We start from the raw sequence: 21,130 nt of genomic DNA, 5'->3' as shown, positions 1-21,130 counted from the left end.
ACCTCAGTCTGGGAACCACATAAACAACCAACGGCCGCCATATCATTAGTAGGACTTTCCATTGTAAAGTTACCCAGCTTTTGTCAATCATCAAAAGTATAAAAGCCTCCAAAACACCTATGATCAGAAAAATAGGAATGCTTCTTTCACTCACACAGTAAAATGCATCTAGAGAAAAAAAAACCCTCTACTGTGCAGGCTGGTCACTTTACTTATAGTCGATGTTAAAACACACACACAAAGATGTGCACACACACTGTTTATACAAATGTGAATAACAGTAAACACTCTTGGACTGTTTCCTTAAAGCTTCATAGTGTTTTTGGAATTTGTACAAGCAAATTAAATAAAGTAATTGTGTTCAAATGACAGGAAGTTCAAAATCTCCACACATGTGACCAGTGGCCACATGAAGTAAACATCCGTGGTAGACTGCAGTTCGTGGAGCGTTTCATATTGAGACACAATACTGGAAGGATGCCCTACATGTGATTTTTATTTGCTGCTTGATGACTCAGCAAGCACTTGGATCACATAAATTTCATCTTAATCCATCAGATTGCTGTTGTTATACAGTATTTTATTCAGGAACAAACTGATCAGCTAACTATTATGGCTAACAGGGAGGAGAGACGGCAAACTGACTTGAACCTACCAAATGTGGTATTCCATCAATAATTCTTCCAAGATTATGAAAATCTGCAAAAGCAAAATAATGATTATGTTGTATGTCTGTGGTGGTTGTAGAGTAGAGGCCTCAGTTTCATTATATTTAAATATGTGCTATGCAGTTGTGACATAGTCTTGAAAGCTAAGGTATGTAATACCTATACGATGGCTTCAGAAAGTATTGTTTACATGTGTTTTTATCACATTAATCTACACCCATTACCCTATAATGACATATGAGAGAATTTTAGGATTTTTTAGTGAAAAAACTGAAACATCACATTTATGAGAAGTCTCTATGCCTTGATTGAAATCTAGTAGTGACAAAAGTAGTAATTTAATTGACTGGACATGACTTAGAAAGACAAAGACCTCTCGATAAAAGGCCTCACAGCAGGTAATGGACATCAGAAAAAAAACAAGCAATGAGGTCATGTAAACTGCTCCAGAGCTCAGTGACAGGATTGGGAAAAATCACTATAATGACCAGGAACCCAATTAACCAAAATGAGCTTGAGAAATCCTGTTTGAAGATGAGACTAAGTTCCAGAAAGTCAGTCACTGCAACCCTCAACCAATCTGGGCAGTTTTAAATGTTATGTCTGAAAGAACCCAGGGACCACCTATTAACTGCCCATAGCATTATAACAGTGAAACATGGTGGTGGCAGCATCATGCTGTGAGGGTTTTTTTCAGCAGCAGGAACTGGGAAACTGGTGAGGGCTGAAGGGAAACTGAATAGAGCAAAGTAAAGAGATGTCTTCAATGAACAACTGTTTCACAGTGCTCAGGACCTCAGACTGGGTCAGACTGAATGATGACCCTAAGCACACAGTGAAGACAACACAGAAGTGGACTAGGGACAACTCTGTGAGTGCCCTAGTATGGCCCAGCCAGAGCCCTGACTTCTAGAGAGATCTCTAGAAATGTCCATGATCTTCAGGCATTCAATAAAGAAAGAAACTCATATATTTCTGTCATGGAAATCACCCTTTACCCCCATTCAGAAACCACTTTCTGCAAAAACAGTTCCCAGTGCCATCCACAAATCCAGAGTAAAGCTCTACCTGCAAAAAAGAAGCTATATATGAACATGATCCAGAAATGCTGCCATCTTCTTTGGGTCTTCAAGTCTCATTTAAAACAGATTGAGGCAAAGTGGAAAACTGTTCTGTGGTCAGAAAAATCAATGTTTGAAATTCTTTATTGGAAAATACTGACACCATATTCTCTGGACTGAAGAAAATAGGGCCCATCCAGCTTATCAGTCCTCAATTAAATGCTTGCATCTCCGATGATACAGGGGCTCATTAGTATCTTTGAATAGAATAGAATAGAATAGAATAGAATAGAATAGAATAGCCCTTTATTGTCACTGCACATGTACATTGTACAGTTTGCATCTCTGCTTAGGCACCATCAGTGCTGAAAAGTATAGACAGGTTTAGGTCTTGGGTGTTTAGGTTTTAGATAACATATGCTCCCATCCACACGATGTGTTTTCTCAGGAAAGGGCATGCATATTTTAGACACATGCTGAAACTATTCCCACAGTATGGCTTCAAAGTAGAAGAGGGAACATGCAGCAATTGAAAACATTTGGAGCATCATGAAACAGAAAATACAACAAAGAAGACCCAAGACTGTTGAGACGCTAGGATCTTTTAGCAGATTAAAAAGATGTGACTATAACCTGCTCCCAAATGGTGTTCTCCTCAATTCCCAGGCCTTTAGTGGCTGTTGTTAAAAGAAGAAAAAAAAATTAAGATGTTTTCTATTTTCTGTTGTGAATAAAATATGGGTTTATGAGATCTGTAAGTCATTGCATTTTGCTTTTATTTACATTTGACACAATCACCTTATTTTTCATTTTAATTTTTTTGGGAATTTGGTTTATAAAAAAATTTAGTCTTGACCATAAATTATTTTGTTAATAACAACTTTAACTCATCCAAAGTAAATTCTAAATTCTAGTTGTAAACTAGCCAACAGTATAATCAATTATCTAAACCACCTTTATAAATGTTAAGCCAAATGTGGCCACACCTGAGAGATTAAATGTGAAAATCTTAATCGGTGGTACAATTTCATCCAAAAGGAATCACAGCCAAAACTACAAATGTACAATAATAAACTAGAAGAATTAATTCAAAGAAAGCAAAAGACATAATACAAGGAGAAGGTCAAATATGAAGCAATAAGGCAGAACAGGTGAGGATAACAATAAAATACAACAACCGCATGGCTTCTGATGCCAAAGTCAAATACAGAGAAGGGAGGTGAGGTCTGTGAGGAGCAGTGTTTTTCCTCCTCTCTCCCTGTGGGAAAAACGGGGCTCGGGACATGATGGCATCCCACTAAACACTGAAAAGGGGCGGGTGGTAGTGGAGTTGGTAGTGGGGTGCATTTTCTTTCTTTCCCCCGCCTTTCCTTTAACTCCACACTGCCTCACTGCCCTCAAGTCCACCCCTTCCTTGAGCCAGGAGGTGCTTGTGAAGTGTGTGTGTGTGGAAAGTGTTGGGAGGGGGCTTTTATTGAAACCGAACAGAGTGGAACCTTTCGCATTGTCTTTCCTCCTGCACCCCACCCCCTCGCTGCCTCACTCGCTGTCTCCCTCCTTCTTTCTCCACGGACAAAGAATGCCCTGAATGCCTGGCGTCTCCTGCAGTGTCAGATAACTAAAGGATAGGTGGAGTGGTGCAAGGGCCATGGAATGAAGAAGGAGAGGTAGAAGAACAAGTTGGATCAGAAGAATAGTTCACTCGATTATTTGTTAATCTTATATTTCTAAATAATCTTTCTATTCTTCATATGTTGCCAAGTCCTCATAGCTAAATGATGAAATTCATCACTGTACAGTAAACAAAACAAGGTAGCTATACCACCTGCTCAGACAACCAAACTAGTTTACCTTAGTTTGGTCAAACATGGCTAGAGACGGGTTAGCGACCCCTGAAAATGAGTTTTTCCTCAGTGGCAAGTGATTACTTGGAATGGCTGACTGTTACTCTGTGAAACTGTTTGCAAAGAGGACACTTCATCAAAAAGTTCCTTGTGATTGCTTTGGTCACAAGAAAATGGGTGTGGTCATCTTTGGTTTGCATGGAAGACACAGACTTGTCTACAAACACTTACTAACTGACCATCAAGCGAAAGTGAAATTTAAAAAGTGCAACACAAACCATAAATTTATGCACCCTATACCGCTTAGCAACCAATTTCCCCAACCTCAAGCAACCACTCAAATATGTCTGGAGAATACAACTTTATTCCTAACAACCAGTGGTTATCAAGGCATCACTGAATGGTTTCTAGGTCCGCATGACTGGACCTTTAACAGTGTCCTGGAATCACTCGCAACTATTCACGGAATATTAATTTTTCCATAATGACGGATGATTGCCAGGCAGTTGCTAACCAGTCTCTAGGCTTGTGTGACTAGCGCCTTAATTATAGTTGGGGGAAAGATGAGCATCCTGGTGGAAAAATATCACAAGCTTGACTGACATGACACATGAAAAGAGTAGGTAAGACTGTCAGACACATCTTATTCAACAGAATGCCTCAAATAGTAGGGTGTGAATAAATGATCAAAGAAGCATTCAGCAGAAATTGAAATCTGAACAACATGTCAAATTGCCTTGCAGTTTTATGTGTGTTTTGCCACATCGTGAAATGGTTTAATGCATACTTCTCTTAAAAATCCCTCCATTTTTTAATTAACCAGTCTGGGCTTTTGAGAATACCAACAGCAGTATATTATATTGGTGCTTCAGTGTAAATAACAACACCTGACAGGATTCTTTCACCAGTGTGTGAATGTGTGTGTGAATGGGTGGATGACAGGTTGTGTAAAGCGCTTTGGGGTCCTTAGGGACTAGAAAAGCGCTATACAAATACAGGCCATTTACCATTTACCATTTAGTGTTGATGTTGTCAAAGCTGCACCTGATATTTCAGGGATACACACAAGGTATTTCTTTGGCATTGGTGCCCTGACACAAAACTATCAAGAAATGTCACTTGTGCACATGCAGGGTTAATGTATGGGGTCAAAAAACACATATTAGGCTTTTCCTAAACTTAAACCTGTGTGTTTAGTTAGTAAAAAATAACCAAACAGCAACAGAATGGAAAAGTAAAAGGAAAGAGAAAATAAAACTAATCAGCTAATGAAAGAAAAGTGAAACAAAAGCTTCCAAGTATGATTCTAACTGCAGTTGTTTTAGTCAGCATGCTTACAGTAACATTCCAATCCAACTAATTAGGCACAATGCTTTCCAGGCTTGCCATTTTAGCTTAGCTTATCAACATGGCAACGTGATAATCAACTCAAAGTTATGAGCTACTGTTTATATTCTAAAAACCTAAAGTCATTAGGAGTCACCATCTTAGCACCATTAATGCTGTACCAAGTTTTCTTTTTCAGTTTTTCCTTAAACCAAGCTATCCTGTATTTTTATATTTTTTAGAATAAGTGTCAGAATTGACTTGCTGATCTTGCAAGAAAAACTCAGGCAATTACCAAATCAAATTCTGGGGTCCTCATATTCTCATTAATGGACTTTGGAGACCATCTGTATATCATCCAGTATTTTTCCCATAGAGTGTTGGACCCACAAGATAGATCAGCAGGGCCTGAAGTCATGAGGCTAGTATAGTCTAGACAAGTGGCAGAACCCCGATATACTGAAGGACAAAGTATTAGGCTTGGTATGGGTCACACATTTATGCACAGATGGTCCTTGAGATCCTCTCCCAACTTGAAACAACATTTATGTCACATCATCATTCATATCAGATGCTTTCTAAAAGCTTCCCTGTAAGTCTTTGCTTTCTTTCTGAATAAAATAATCCTTGCCATTTCACTGGCAGCAACAACTTTTTTTGTTTTTTGGCAATGTGTGTCCCTCATGGTGATGACATAATTTTTTTGAAAGAGCTGAATTGGACTAATCCTCTTTTGCTTTGATTAATTGTGGGAGTAGATACTTGCGATCCTTAATTTCATGCACCAAAATGAAATCCAATAACTCATTGGGTTCTCTGTCGTTTCCCCCACTGAACAGCTCCGAATTGTTTACTGGCAATGCTTAAGCGCATATTTCACTTGTCATTTATAACATTTGCCAAAGTACACTTGTGAAACTACAAGTGCGGTTTTAAAATTATGTCCTGTGAGGTTTGACATTCACGTCTAGAAACACTCACATACTCTTTTTCACATGCACACACCCACTTAGACACTCTGCAGCCCTATCATATAGTGAATGTAATGGGTGACTGTACTAATTGCTGCAGCACTCCAAAGCAACAATAACAACATGGCCTCACAACCACATGAAATCATCTTATTCCACAACCAGTGTGTACAGAAAATACCATCCATCAAGCTGTCAAACTAACCTCATGCACTTTTCTAAAGGTGGAAGGAGAAATTCTCCGTCGCACACTGAATTATGACTTAACCTTCACAAGACACCATCCATTACAGGCTGCAGTTAGGAAGACACAAAGTCAAGCTTGACTTGAATAATTAATTTTGATTCAGTGTATTTGGAGCAGAGGATGGGAGGGTCTTATGATAGCTAGAATTGGTCCAAATGTGCTTTTAGCACCAGAAGAGTCCAGTGATTTTATGTTCAGATTATTTTAGATTATTAGTAATGATTGTACATACCAGACCAGTAAGAAAAAAATAAGAAAAAATAGGATTTGGATTTGGATAATTGTAATAAGAACTACAGCACCAGTGCCCCATGGATAAGTGCTGCATTCGTGCACATTAATGGGGTGGATTAAACATGGGAACACCTCAACTACACAATAGTAAACATAGATCAGCAAAAACGTAATTAAAAGTTTTTTTAATTTATTGCAGAGCTATTGTTTTACATTAGGGGCACATTTTACAGGTGTACTTAATAAATAGGCAGATATGTGTATGATTAAAAAATATACTTATTTATAATAACTGTATTTTTATCATAATCAACAGAAAGAAAACTTTTTAAACATGTCAGAAGGTTCCCAGGATTTTTTTTTTTGTCTTCAGTAGAAACTGCTTTTGAAAACTATTCATTATAGGTGAATGGGTGTTGATGATGACACAGTTCTGGCCAAATCCTAAAACCAGTCAAGGACCACCAGGTGGCGTTGTGCAGACTCCATTGCTTTGGTGCCATTTGGCAGGATACCACCAACAGTGGCTTACCAGCAGAGACAGGAAGAAAGTTTGGCTTAGTGTTGATCGCTTGCGAGATACATAGCTGCTTTGCAAATGGCCCGTTCCACAGAGGAAAACTACTATGCTGGAGCATTAAGCTTTTTTTTATAAGTAAATCCGAATTTCTTTCATCTGTTGATCAAAACCATGGTGGGCTTGTGATACGAAGAGTCTGTGTAAAAAGAGTCGGGTTGGATTCAAGGGGTTCTGTGGATAAGTTTGGACTTTTCTGCAAAGACATTATCTATCTGTAGCTAAAAGTGGGAGTAGCATTTAAAGAAAAATTATAAATAAAACAAAGTGTCTTTTAAAAATTACCTTGTTGTTGTTGCAGTGCAAAAACAACGTTTGTGAAAAGCAAGATTTTTTTTTATTTTCACGATTAGTAAAGGGAAACTTTGTGAGTTACATGACGACAGCCGTATGGATGCAGCAGACACACAGTGCTTGTATTGAGAAATAATCAGGCTGCACTTTTTCTGTTTTTGCTGACATGAGATATGATCTGCAGGATGGAGAGGGAAATCAGAGGGAATGGTTGAGAGCCAGAAATTAAATGTGCATGTGCATGAGAGTGTGTGTGTGTGTGTGTGTGTGTGTGTGTGTGTGTGTGTGTGTGTGTGTGTGTGTGTGTGTGTGTGTGTGTGTGTGTGTGTGTGTGTGTGTACACAAACACTATCACATTTTACAATGCTTTGTGTCCCATTCCCCCCTCCACCAGACTGGACTCTTAAAAAAGGACTGAAAATCAGAGAGTGTAACCTCAGGTCATGTGCCTCACTGCCGGCCTATCAAATACACAGTAGTTAAATCAAATGACTAGAAAGTGCACTTTGAACTCAGCCCCTGGCTGAGGTCTCATTCAAGCAGAAATGTAAAAGTTCCTGTCCTTGGTGGGGCCCCCTGTTCAGAGGTGTCCCCATAAAAGACTTATAGCTGGTTACAGCGGCTTGGAAAGAAGCCCATAGATGGCCCAACAAGCTTCGACCAGCATTATTTCCTACCGGTCTCTTTGTCTGGTGAAGCCTTTTTTTGGCAGGGTTCCTATTGCAGCGCTCGACTTCCCATTGAGAAAACAAGGCCCCCCCGCCACACCCCACTCGCCCCCAAACCACCCCTCCACCCACCTCCCGTGCATGGCACTTGCTATTCCACTTTGAGCTGCAAAAACCTGCATTTCAGCCCTTCTATTTTTTAAAACAAATTTCTTAAAGCTTATTTTTCATGTGATATTTTTCTTTATTTTTAAGTATTACAAAATGCATATTTAGCACTTATGCTTTCCTCCTCCCCTTCAGAATTGCCCGTGTAAAATGAAATAGCGCCTCCCGGTTATTGTTTTCACTGCTTTTTTATGAATGGCCCATGCAATCAAAGTTCACTATTGTTTTATTGTGGAGGTAATTTATCAGTGTTCCAAGAGTTAATGGTTTCCTTGCCTGTCTCAACAGCTTGTAAAGACCTGAAGCTCTTAATTAAGTTTGAGCACAATTTATACTCAACTGATAATATAGAGTTACCCTCTATTACCATACAAATTACCTTTAAAAAAAAGTTCTGTAAACAATTACAGCCACTTAACTTTATTCATCCCTTATGAACATTTTTGAGCAGAAATGACTCTTGGATGGTGCGCTGAGTCATTTAAAGTAAATGATCCGCGGGTTTAAAACAGGCTGGCATGGTTTGGCATGTCAGTCACAGTCCACAAGCAGAGCACAGTAGCACCTTTCCATGTTGCTCAGCTGCCTGTCAGCAGCTACATTAAGCCATTACACAAGTGTGGAAACCGCCCTCGTGGTTGGCCCACACCGGCACACATCCGCTCAGGGATACATGCCATAATTATCCCCCCACTTCATACTCATCTCCCCTGGCAACTGCAATCATACAGACCAAATAGCTTGGGCTAATTCATTACTTTGGTGGAGGGAAGTTGGCTGCCTGTAATGACACCAATTGCCCTGACCTAAACGCTGTAATAGGACCTTTCGGTACACTGGCGAGGAAATGGCTGCAATTGAGGCTCTTCCACTTCCTAGCAACCAAAGCTTGGGCCTACAATTTGAAGGGGGAAATGCTTCACATTACCTGTGCCCCGCAGCTTGAAATGCAACCTAATGAAGGCGAAATTGTACGAATTAAGCAGACTTCAGGGGGAGGCAACAAACGGAAAAGTGGAAGCATGTGTGTCAAATGGGTTTTGTAGTTAATGCAGTGGCTGTCTAACAGCGAGATTAGAGCCAACCGGAATTTGCCTGGTCGCGTAATCAGGAAAGACCAGAGGGGAAACAAACACAAGCAGTCTGTTTGGTCCCCACTGAACACAGAGGTAGGAGGAGGAGGACAAGAAAGGTAATGGCGGTAGTACAGAGGAGGGAGGGAGGTTCTCACTGCAGTTCCAAAGAGTAGAGTCCAATACTTTACAGCAAACTGCAATGGTTAGTGTTTCGCAAGAGTGACCTGGGTGAAATATTATTAGCAAATACTTTTTATGATGTTTTATACTGCTTGGGTGCCAGATGGAGAGGCTGCACAATACTGGACAAAGCAAGGGGGGGAAGAACATTCAAACAAGCAAGACAAAGTGGATCTTTCTCAAACTCTCAAGATACAACACACTATCAAAAGCAAAGCTCAGAAGAAGAGACTAGAAAACCAGCTAAAATCACCAATGTTGCTAATACAAAATCAGACGTGCGTTTTAATAATGATCTGCGTGTTTTGAGCGGTTGCTTACACGTAATTACAGGAAATTCTTTGGATTCAGCTGCTGATTTTGGGACCTAACCCAAAAAAAGCTAATGTAATAATGAAATTATAGTATCTTTTGATCTGTAATTCAAACGCAGCTTAGATTAGGTAATAGAACCTACAAAAGCAGATATTTCAAAGCAGATACAGCTCTGTAAACAAATTCAGAACAGCACTGGTATAATCAAAATGCACAGCACTGAAAAGAAAACTGAGCTGTATGCACACTGACATGCTATCCTCACACAGCATTACCTCAGCAAACACCACAAAACACAGGTTGGCCCGGTTTTAATGCTGGATCACATCTCGACTCTCCTATTGGTTGGCTCTTAATAAAAGCAGTGCTTTTTCTACAGGCTCATCTGTTGGAAAGCCTACCTGTGGGATGAGGTAGGGATCCAGGCATCTGATTGGTCAGGAGATAACATTATCTGGCTGATCTTCAGTCAGGCAGGATGAGGCCAAGCGCTGATGGAGCCAAAAGAACATTCCCAAGGTGGATTGGTGAGCAGATGGAAACCAGGAGAGTTCATCCTCTTGTCACAGTCCAGGTGAAGGCCTAGGTGAACTTCCTCACCCCTGTAAACATACAATATTTGCATGTCTTCTGTTAAACAGTAACAAAAGTTTGTATTGGTTTGTTTGTTGTTGTACACGACTGAGTGCAACTTTCTTAAACGTCTTGCAGTATCGCAGGTGCAGTCATTCTTCAAGCTGTCTCTGAGATCTTGAAAGCTGGAAATAACTGGAAAGATTAACTATCTGGAGTCAATTTCTTTTCCATTTTGAAATCATCAACAGGTGAAACTGTTACAGGCTTAAAGACATCACTGGGAAAACAAAGAATCCCAATGAGGTTGGCTGTTGATAGATAAAAACCACTACTCCCAGTGAAATAACCTTGTGAAGCAATTTCAGGTTAATGTCCTTCATCACTAATCTCCACAGGAAACAAGTGGTCTTTCAGTCACTTTAGAAACTGATTGTAGAATAAAATGTTTGTGCTTCCTGTTTTCAAATACACACGATGCTGTTTTTGATCTATGTAAACCAATGGAGCGTCACTTTTTGAAGAAGAAGCTATTCGATTTGGTAAAAGGTGCAAAGGGCCTGACTGTGCTGTGTTTTGGACGAATTGATCAGGGAGTAGAGAAGTTCAAGTAATGCATATGAATACAAAATATTAACCAAAACAAGAAAAGTTTGAACCTTTTTAGATGATAGGTTTGACTTTTCATATTTCTCAAATGAAAGAAAACGATTTCATTCAAATCCTGGTTTAAAAAATTATAATAATAACTGGACTTGTAGTGGTGGTCTTCATGCTGCCAATGGCCTACTTAGTAAAACAGCTGGGGTCATTAGTGGGTCAAGCAATGCTGCAAAATTTAGTTCCAAAGTTTAAAACATTTCAGAAGGCATATGCTTTGAATTTGAGATTTCATATTTTAGTCTTACTGGCTTTTACAGGATTTTTTTTCTTCATTATTTCTTTATAGGACACACACAATTCCACTTATTCTCATGCAACGCACTGTGAGGCCAAACTGTACATACACATTCACCTGTGCAATCAGAAGTACTTCTACATTCTGTTGGGTCAACTCAGTGAGGTAGGTTTACCAAGGGGAAAATAAAAGACTTTTTGCAGCATTTGAAAAAATAAAAACATGAAACTCCTTTTTTGTATTTTCCATCTGCAGGCTGAGTGTTTAGAGCCACTACGAAGTGGGCCAGAGCAGCAGAGGAGCCCACCATCAGTCACTTTTGGCTGCTTCAAGTCACATCACATAAACAATGGCATTTCATAGAGACTCATCTTCCTTCCTGCCTGGCTTCCTGTCGATCGTTCTGCCTGACTGGGCAAACTCAATGTGTCTTGCCCCCCTTGTCTTCCTCCTCCTTCACGCCACCGTTCCAGTCACCCAGTCCTATACCAGCAGACCTCCCTCCCTTTCTTTCTCCTGAATCAGACTGTAAAGTTGATCAAAACAGAGGAAGGGAAGTCAAAATGGGGGAAAAGAAGGAATGATACATTACCAAAACACTACAAGAGGCTTATGTGGAAGTGGAACATAACATGTCAACAAGCAGGCTCTATTGACATGCAGATACTAGGCTGAATGCACTGTTTGACACCTACAGTGCAGTAAATTTTAACCCCGCCCACGACCTCTAGCTCCTTTCTCATGCAAGCCCTTCAGACCAGATTGATGATAGTGGTGCACTTCCTCTGCAGGGAGCGTGACCTTTGTTTGAATAATTAGCTGACCATTGATTAGCCGGTCTCATTAACATCCAAGTCCAGTTGTCAACTGTGCTTCCCGTCTGGAAAATAGTGAACTGCTAAATAAGTTAAACTAACATGAAATAAGTACTTATATATAAATCATGATCGTTGAGAAAAAACAAACAAATTCTGAATTTAACATGTGATCATAGCTCCAAAAACAAGTTATGTTTTATTATATTCTTTACATTTTAATTTTACTCTGTATTCCTGTTGTTGATTAAGGATTACAAACTGCAAAAGTACCAAACCAGAAAAAATCGTGGGGGTCTTTTAAGATACATTCATCTGAACTTACTCCTAATATCTTCTGGAAAAACACTAACAGAAGTAAATCATTCTGTCAGCATAATATTGATATTTATAATCACAGGTGTCAAGGCAAAATTGGCTTTCATTTCATGACTTCTGCAATGTTACTCACTTTTAGGACCTGTAAAGTCTTATAGCTTTGGTAAGGTGTACTTCCTGAGGATGCAAGATAACTTATCTGGTTTATAGACCTATTTGGGTCAATACCAGGTCGACATGTCTGGTACAGAGTCAGAGAAAAGCAGAAACCTTTAGCATTCGAGCTCAATTTCATCTAGTCAGGAAAATTTACTTGCCACTTTAATGGCAACATAACAACTTTGTTATCTGCAGCTTGGATCGTGGATTGCAGACGGAGTCATAAAGTCCAAAGAATAACTTAGAGCAGCATGACTGACATCATCAACCAGCACGTCCACAGATCTGAGGAAAGCGTGATGAAGAGCACTTGTAGAAGACCGTTTTTTGTGTCTCTGTTTAGTGTTCAGCTCTTGAATGTCTACTTGTGGGTCAAGTTCAGTCCTGCACAATATTTTGGGGAAATAAAATGTTCTTTCTGCATCTTTTTTTCTGATTTTCAATTTTCCTACAGCAATACAGCTCAGTGTCCAAGAGTTATATAAAATAACTAAAAATAACAAAATAACTGCAAACCAGCATTTTTTTATTGTCAGCTATCATTTCAGAGTTATTTCTTTATATTCCTTTATAATATTTATCCTTTGTCTTAAGGTTATGGAAAGCATTTTATTGCATCTGATGCCAGGTTAATACGAATCTGACTTTTGCATTCCTTAATATCTGTTGCATGTCAACTCAAATTAACTACTGTCCGGGAATGCATATGTCAGACTCATATTAACCTGGCATCAGATGCAACAAAAATATTTCCTTGACATAAAAGTGATCCCATAAAGAGAAAAGTGAGGGGAAAAAACATAAAGAGGAGACATAGAAGCATTTATTTTTTTTTAACTGCAGGCATCCAGCCTTCCTTTAGTGTGAGCTCGTTTAAAGTTGCACCTGTATAGCACGGTGGGGGTACGTCTGGAGGCTTGATGTGGGCGCAGTATTTTCTCGACCCCCTCGGGAAGGGAAAGAATTAGAGGGAGCCTTTGTTGTCTACACTAGCTACACCTCATATACCTATATATATTTTTTAAAGACACAAATACAAGCGAGCTGTCTGACTCAGGCCCCTGACTCCCCTCAAAAATCAACCTTGGCTGAACATCTCTGATATTCCTGTAAAAGCTAATTGAGCATTTGATTGTGCCTAAACTTGAACGTGGTTGTGAACGTTGTGCTGTCGTAATGATGAGGCACTTCCAGACAGCTGGTTTCACTTTTTCGTTCACTCTCTTCCTCTCTCGCTTTCCCTTTATTTGACCAAAGTGTTCTTCTTTTGATTCATCCTGAGTGATGGTGCGAGATTCGCAGGGCAACTGAAGTTTCCTTTCAACTTCTCACACAGCCTCCACAGTTGGCCATCTCCTGAGCAGGACCCTGGAACAGATGCAGATGAAGAAGAAAGAGCACTATAGGCCCCTGCGGAACAAGCTTTCCATCTGCTTTTCACTGATTCCCAAGGGAACAAAAAGTATAAGTAGGGCTTAGGATTATTATAAATCCAAGATTTTAAAGACATTTGTGGAACTCAATCCTTGTGACACCAATCACTGGTTTGTTGAGTACAATTTTCACGTTTTTTTGGAGTCAGCAGTGACAATATTTCAAGGTCATCTTTAGAATGTATGAGTGCATCACACAGAAGCTGCTACCTGTGTAATTAGCTGCTGATGCACGGTCTTCTTGGACAGTCGATCATACAACAATCCATAAAATTTGTCAGACTTGTGTATTAAAACTGCTACACCAAAAATATTGTTAATAAGTCCAGTTCAGTGGCATTAATTAGCCTCAGAGGTGATGCCTGGAAGGTAGCTAGCAACTTTTGCAGCACACAAAGTGACCTGGTCCCTAATAACGATAGCCTAAAGCCTCAGTACAACTGATGATATCTATAGAAACCAAAATAATTTCTGGTAACAGGATGTAAACATGTTATTTCCACTGCTAGACTGAGCATTTTAACATGGATGCAACTTCCATTGGTGAATGAAATTCTAGTACTTTAGTAGTCTTACACTTAGCACTAACTAGCTGATGCCTTGCTCTGTGCATTGTACATGCACACTTGCAGCTTACCATCCAACTTTGCTAATGTTAGCTAATAACTTGTTTCTTCACTTATGGCCCCAGAAAATAAATATGATGCTTGATGTTGAGGCTTCATAAATCAAATTCAAATTCAAATTTTATTTGTCACGTACACAGTCATACACAGTACGATATGTAGTGAAATGAGGAGTCCAAAATTCACAGTTAGCATCACAGTAGCTAGGTCCATTCAAGGAAATTCAATTTCTGGCACTTGGCTTTGGTTACATTTTCAGCCATCTGCTTCCATATCATTACAGTTTGTACGTGAATCCTGCGATCTGATAGCTTATCAAGTAGTGCCAAATTTGGCTAAAGTCTGTCTTGGTTAGAAAAAAGCAATGTTATTACCTGTGAGAATGGTTTTGCTAGGTGTCTTTGTCTGTTTTGTTTTTGATCCATGAACTGTAAATGTTAGAAACCAGAAATCAGTTTTCATACATCTATGATAAAAGAAAGATACCACAACACATCTGCATAACACAGTCTTCCAAAAATATGCTGTGCTTTTCTAGCTGATAGTGCAGGCCACAACATGACATATGGCAAATAGGGAAATTAGCATGAGTCCTAAAATACTCTGGAAAGAAAAGTTTAGTATGAAATGTTAAAACTGCCTTTTTTTTATCGGGCCAAACATTCCCGAGGCCCTGTGCTGCCAGGACAGCCAACTGAAACATATTATCTGCTGCTGATTTACTCCCCTAAAACCTGGAACGACCAGACCGGCCTGCACAGTAGTCTACAACAACAATTTTAAGTTGCAAGGAAAATTACTTTGGAAATTTGGGTCCAATAAGAGAGTTTGGAACCCACTGAGGTGTTTTATCTGTTCCACAGGATGGTGTGCAGTACTGCATATCTGCATACTGTGGTTCTGAATATATAATGGTCAACATCCCGTCTTGCTTTGCTACACTGAAACTGCTTTGTGTAGAAAATAGCCAACTTCGCCCATCTGCAACTTAACACTTGCACATACAACAATCTGGCTGGGCAGCGAGGTGGAAAAGAATTTCTCCTGGTGGTACAACAGCATTTCTGTATATTCCCACAGAGCCTGTATATGTTCTGCTAGGTGCCAATCATGCAATAGTTAACCATTTCAGAGCCTTGCAAGGATTGTGACTGACAGGTCTGCTTCTCTAAAGGGGTGTGGTCTCGGAGAGTCAAGCTGGGTTGTATTATGGAGAGACATACTTAATAAGATCTACAGCAGAGAAAGTGGCTGGCCTGCAGGTCCAATTTCCCCTTTGGCATAATAGTGCCATTGAAACACATGGAGATAGAATCACACCTCTTGCTGGGTTTGAAATTGAAATGTTAAAGACTGGACAGAATGGGAGTTGAAATTATTGATGTCTACTGGTTTTTTAATACATACAAGAATGCAAACCTGTAAGATAGAATCAGATAAAACAAAATTTTGGTTATCAGTGTGGAAACTTTGTGCTTTTGCCATGTTTGTTGACCCTTTTTTTTTCTCACCTGCACTTATTTGTTGCTTGAAAGCAACCCTCACCACTCTGCATGAACACCCCCCACATTCACAGAGATCTGGAAAAAGAAATTGCCTTGATGAAAGTGGGAGCTTCAGTGGTCCAGCTCTGTAAATCCTTGACACATTTCTAGAACCCAGTGCTTTATCCTAAGCTTAAAATCAACAACAGATAAGCCATTTCTGTGTGATTCCTCTTTGATCTAGAGGCCCTTTTCCCCCACCCCTTCAAGGAGGGGAGGGTTTGTCAGCTTCCTGTTAAGACCCCCAACCCCCACTCTGGATTTGGGGTTTAGAGACCCTGGAGGCAGATGAGGGAGGAGTGCAGGACCCCTGCCAAACAGATGCCCTCAATCTTTCCATTGGGCTTGATTCGATCACTGTAATAGGCTGACTGTAAACAGTCAGTAATGCAATTATTTGAAGTATTTCAAAGGAACTTAATGCAAATCTTCTATCATCTATTTTGACGAGCAACTATTGATTTAAACAGTGGTGTGGGAATCTGTTCTGCTGTGATTGCACCTCTAGAAAGGTTAGATGCAGCACTACTGTCTGTCACATATCACTTTTTAAGGGTTTGAATATGCTGTTCATAAAAACAAGGGGAGGGATTTGACTCATTTTAGTTCAATATCAAGTTTTCTGCACATATTGTACACCTTAGAATTTCAGCTTTGAGATAAATGGTTCAGTTGTAAAGTATTTTTTGCAAGAGACAGGGAGGACAGGGTAGAAGAGAGAGGAACGTGAGGTCAGCTCCTTTATAGAGGTAATCAGAGTTGTCTTCCTGTCTATTCTTCTTCTATTCACAGCCTGGCTTTGGTTCACAAAATGAAACTGGACACCGAGGTTTTTGTTATGGGTTTACAGCTCAAGAGCACAAGAAACAAACAAGCCAGCAGAGAGAGAGAGAAAAGGGCTGCTTTTTACCTGAAGTTGTGGCATGACTATAAAACTGCCACTAAAATTAGAAAAGGAGTTTACAAAAAAAACACAAGTTGATTTTTTTCTCAGATTTGTTCCTTTAAAAAACATAATAACCAAGTGGTTTAGGCTTGTGTTGAAACGAATTAAACTACTTTGTGAGGTTAAACAATTGAAGAGCACAACCACAGTGGAAAAAGAGCCAGCGTTGTGGGTACATGTTGTGTCTCATATTGGGAAACTACCTAAATTGTACTCAGGGGGTTGAGGGGTGGGAGGGATTTGTAGTGTTTGATAAGGTTTCCACACTTTTAAATAATGTCACTGAAATATCAACAAAAAAAAAATTTAAGCAAAGGAAACAGCCTGACAAAATATAACTTACTGTAAACCACTCAGGGCTCTATGAGTGTAAACCCATCAGCACCTGTTTATTTCCTAAATTTCCCTAAGACCTGCTCAAACAATCGTTTCAAACATCAAAATGTTGTGTCTGCATCAAATATTTATAATACTATTAGTGGATGTTATTGCAGATGTAAAGCAAATATGAGAGAACAGTCTTTGCTCATTACCTATCCTTCTTGAACTTGAGCGCAGGGGGAGCTGGACAGTCCTAGGAGGAAGAGGCTGTCTGTTAATCCCTGTGTTTTAACATTCACTTTTATTTGCTGTGTCAGAGTGTAAACCACTGATTACTGCTTGCTTTAGTAGATTTTCATCTCCTTCAGACTAGAACTGGATATTTCTAAGAAACGGGATCAAAACCTGCCTGATCCCAAGTTCCACAAAGATCAAAACATCTCAGCAAGCCCACCTGTTGGTCGACCACACAGCAGCCTCAAAGGTCCACTGATAGTGTAGGAGATTAAAGCCTATCTCTGGAGTGGTTCATAAGGGTGGGAGGGGGGGTCATTGGGAAAGGAAGAAGGAAGAGGCTTTTTAAGGGTCAAAGGGTGAACATCCGGCAACTGGGAGGTTAACCATCGTATTGCTGATGGAATGGAAGCTTTAGGGGGGAGGGGGGAGGGACAAGGGGGCTGCAACTTCCACTCAGTGACTGGTTGACTGATGAAAAAAAAAAAGAAAGTCCCTCATGACCCCCACCCTATTGCCCCCCCCAGCCGAGTAGAGCCGGACGGGACTAAAGCCCCCCATTGTTGTGCCCTCATACAGGATCACCAAGGTCCTGGCAGTATGAGAGGCATGGGGGGTTGGGTAAAGGATGGGGCTGTGGGAGGGGATGAATGGTGTGTGTGTGGGGTGTGGGGGTTGTCCCGCCAGCTCAAATACAATCGTGTGATAGGACTTGGCCCTATCTAATCAAGGGCAGAAGGTCACTTCCGAACAACTGGGCAATAAAAGATTATTTCCAGCCACATAACAGAGGAGCCGTTGAGGAGGGGGGGACAGAGGGGGGAAGAGAGGCTGTCTGTGACGAGAGGAAGTGAATTGAAAAAAGCCAGCAGACGGGAACCATCTGTCTGGATGCAGTCTAATCTTGAAAAAAAGGGAGAGAAAGAAGGGGGGAGGGAAGGGGGGGGGGGGGGGTAAAGAAAGAGCAAGCTTCCTCTTCTTCCTTGCAGAAAAATACACACAAATCTATTTATCTTTCAAACTATGTACTTGATGTTCATGTGTGATGCTTTTTGTTGGCCTTCTTTTGAGCTATCAAAAGGGAAAAACAGAACAAACGTGCTTGTAGGGGGCCTGGAATGCAACACACAAGATTGTCCCCTGGGGCTGTAAAAAGAGAAACAAGGGTGTGATCTTTTATTTGTGGAGGTGATTTTTATGTAAGGCAGGTTCTGATCTTCATCATTCTTGTCTGTTGCTGTCATTTTCACATATCCCTGGCTATAAACTACAGTCTTTTGATTATCTCTTGAATCGCTGTGAGCACATTTGGGGATCAGATCTAATGACTGTTGACAACTGCTGTTTCTAACAACAGTCTCCAATAAGAGCAACAGTGAGACAAACACCCTGCTGATTTAATTAGTGAGCGGAATACAAAATCACAAGTGAGTCTATTGGGGCCTGTGAGAACTGGCCCCAATAGACAGGCTTTTGCGCTAACTTTGCAAACACTTGGAATACTGATGAGTCAATAGGAACCATTGATCAAGAGCAAGTCTGTAGCAAAAATTATGCCAACCATTAATTTCAAAAGGAGCTCACCGAAAGATTGCCAAGCGCATTACACTGTATTGATCCATCAGCCTCCATCACTGTCTCCAGCTGGTCTTTGTCCATAAAATAGTAGACAAAGACAAGAGACAGGAAGGAGGCTCGGTTAAGAATGAGGCATCAGATGGCTTGTGATGCTGCACGGACACGTACTAAGTTAAAGGGGTGGGGGTTACATTAAGTTCCTGTGGGTGTGTGTATACCCAGAAGCAAGTGCTTAAAAGGGCTCAAACCCCAATGAAACACATCCGTCTTCAATAGTCCAACACCTGATAAAACACTGGGTTGTACCTACAGGCCCTTTATAGCTTCCAATGAGGGAAGAGCCCGCTAAATAGGTGCTGCACTGGTCATCTGACCAACAGGAAACAGCATCTAAATGTAGTTTTACGTAGTGCCACACAATACAAAAGAGTCTTTCTTGCTAATTGGATTATTTTGGTTTAACTTTCCCAGAATTTAATACAGTTGTCACTGTGACTTATGATTTAATTTGAAACAGGGAATTAACATTTAAGTGTGCTGCTCAAAACAGGAAACTGTTTAGGGGACTATTTGTTTGGACAAAGTGGTCCCATGTTAAAATGTTAACGTGTATTTTTAAAGTAGTAGCCACAATCAAACAAAAGCCTATTTACTCTCGTTGCTTTGTGAATTTCAAATCTCCCAGGTGGATGTGTCATTTGGAAAATAAATGACAAAGCGCAACAAAGGGGTAAATGAGAAAATGTCGTATTGTCTAATCTTTCTGGACATAGAGGTCAAGCAGGGTAACTGCAGTTATTTTTTTTTAAGTAGAAGTCTCTTTTTCTGGCTTTTTAATATCTATCTGTTGGCTGAAAGGTTCACATCTTCAGCTTGGGGAATTTTAGGTTAAATTAAAGAACCACAAGTTTTTGTGTGAGAAATTACTTCTTCCAAATCTTTTTTTTTTTTTTTATCACGTCAGCACTACATGGCAGTCAAAGCAAAAACATTGCTGCGCACTAAAATGTTTATATTTTGGAAAGGTTTTCATCTGACTGCAACAATATACTGTATTTTCCCCGTGTTTGGATACAGTAAACTCTAGTAATTCTGACTTTATCGGGACCTGCACTGAAATCTTTTATGGATACCTAATATCGTTCTTTTGTCATTTTAATCCTGCGGCGGCTGAGTGTGGATGTTGGAGCAGTTTCTAAACACTTCAACCCTCTCACATGTCGATCCAGGACTCTGAGATCAACAAAAACCAAATATCTGAGGAGATAACTTCCATAAACTTTGGTCGTCATGCTGAAGTCCAAAAAACCTGCCTTCCCCTCCAACATCCACCACCCCCATATTTCCCTTGATTGCTAATTTCTATTTATATGCCATGAGGGGAAATAATGAAAACCAGATGAGCAGGCAGAGGAAAGCTGAAGCAAGCCTTTTGGTGATGAATGCTGTGGAGGAGGATGACTGTTTATAGAGTATATCCTGCTCCACTGTGACCATGCCGGCAGCAGTGCCCCGGCTAAGAAAAGGACTGTCCCAGTAGGATGTGTGGGTTGGAGCTTCCATCGTGACTCACTTGGTAGTCATGCATGTTTGCACTTGTATGGCCCCCAAAAAAACCCAAAGCTGCAGCTTGGGACCCGCCAAGCCTGACAACTCCAAATAGCATTACGTGGGTGTGTGGAGCAGCTAAATTTACTCTAAAACAAGTGCAAAGAAGGGGAGGAGGAGGAGGGGTGGTGGTTGTTACCATTTTTGCCATTGAATTACTTAATACTGACTCAGAATTCATATCTTTTTTTTCTCGATGGAGTGCTAGTCGTGTGACGAGTAAAATGTGACGCAGTTACGGAGCAGTTCACGTGGCAGGATGACTGAAAAGTGAAAGAAGCCATTCATGGGCCTTGAATGTTATTTTAGACACCTCAGCTGATTAGATCAGAGATTTAAGAGACGTGTTGCGGACTTAACAGAGCCAAGTTCTGAAAATGGTGGGAGTAGGATCTGTTGCCTTATTTGGCTTAGGCTGGAAAATATCAAGTAAACACTGTCTTCCTGT

Source organism: Mchenga conophoros, linkage group LG2 (genome assembly GCF_057382185.1).
Source record: "Mchenga conophoros isolate Kocher_MC1m ecotype Shallow Benthic linkage group LG2, M_conophoros_male_GT1.1, whole genome shotgun sequence".
Classification (NCBI taxonomy): domain Eukaryota; kingdom Metazoa; phylum Chordata; class Actinopteri; order Cichliformes; family Cichlidae; genus Mchenga; species Mchenga conophoros.
The sequence above is the reverse complement of the archived record's forward strand: the minus strand, read 5'-3'. Positions refer to the sequence as shown.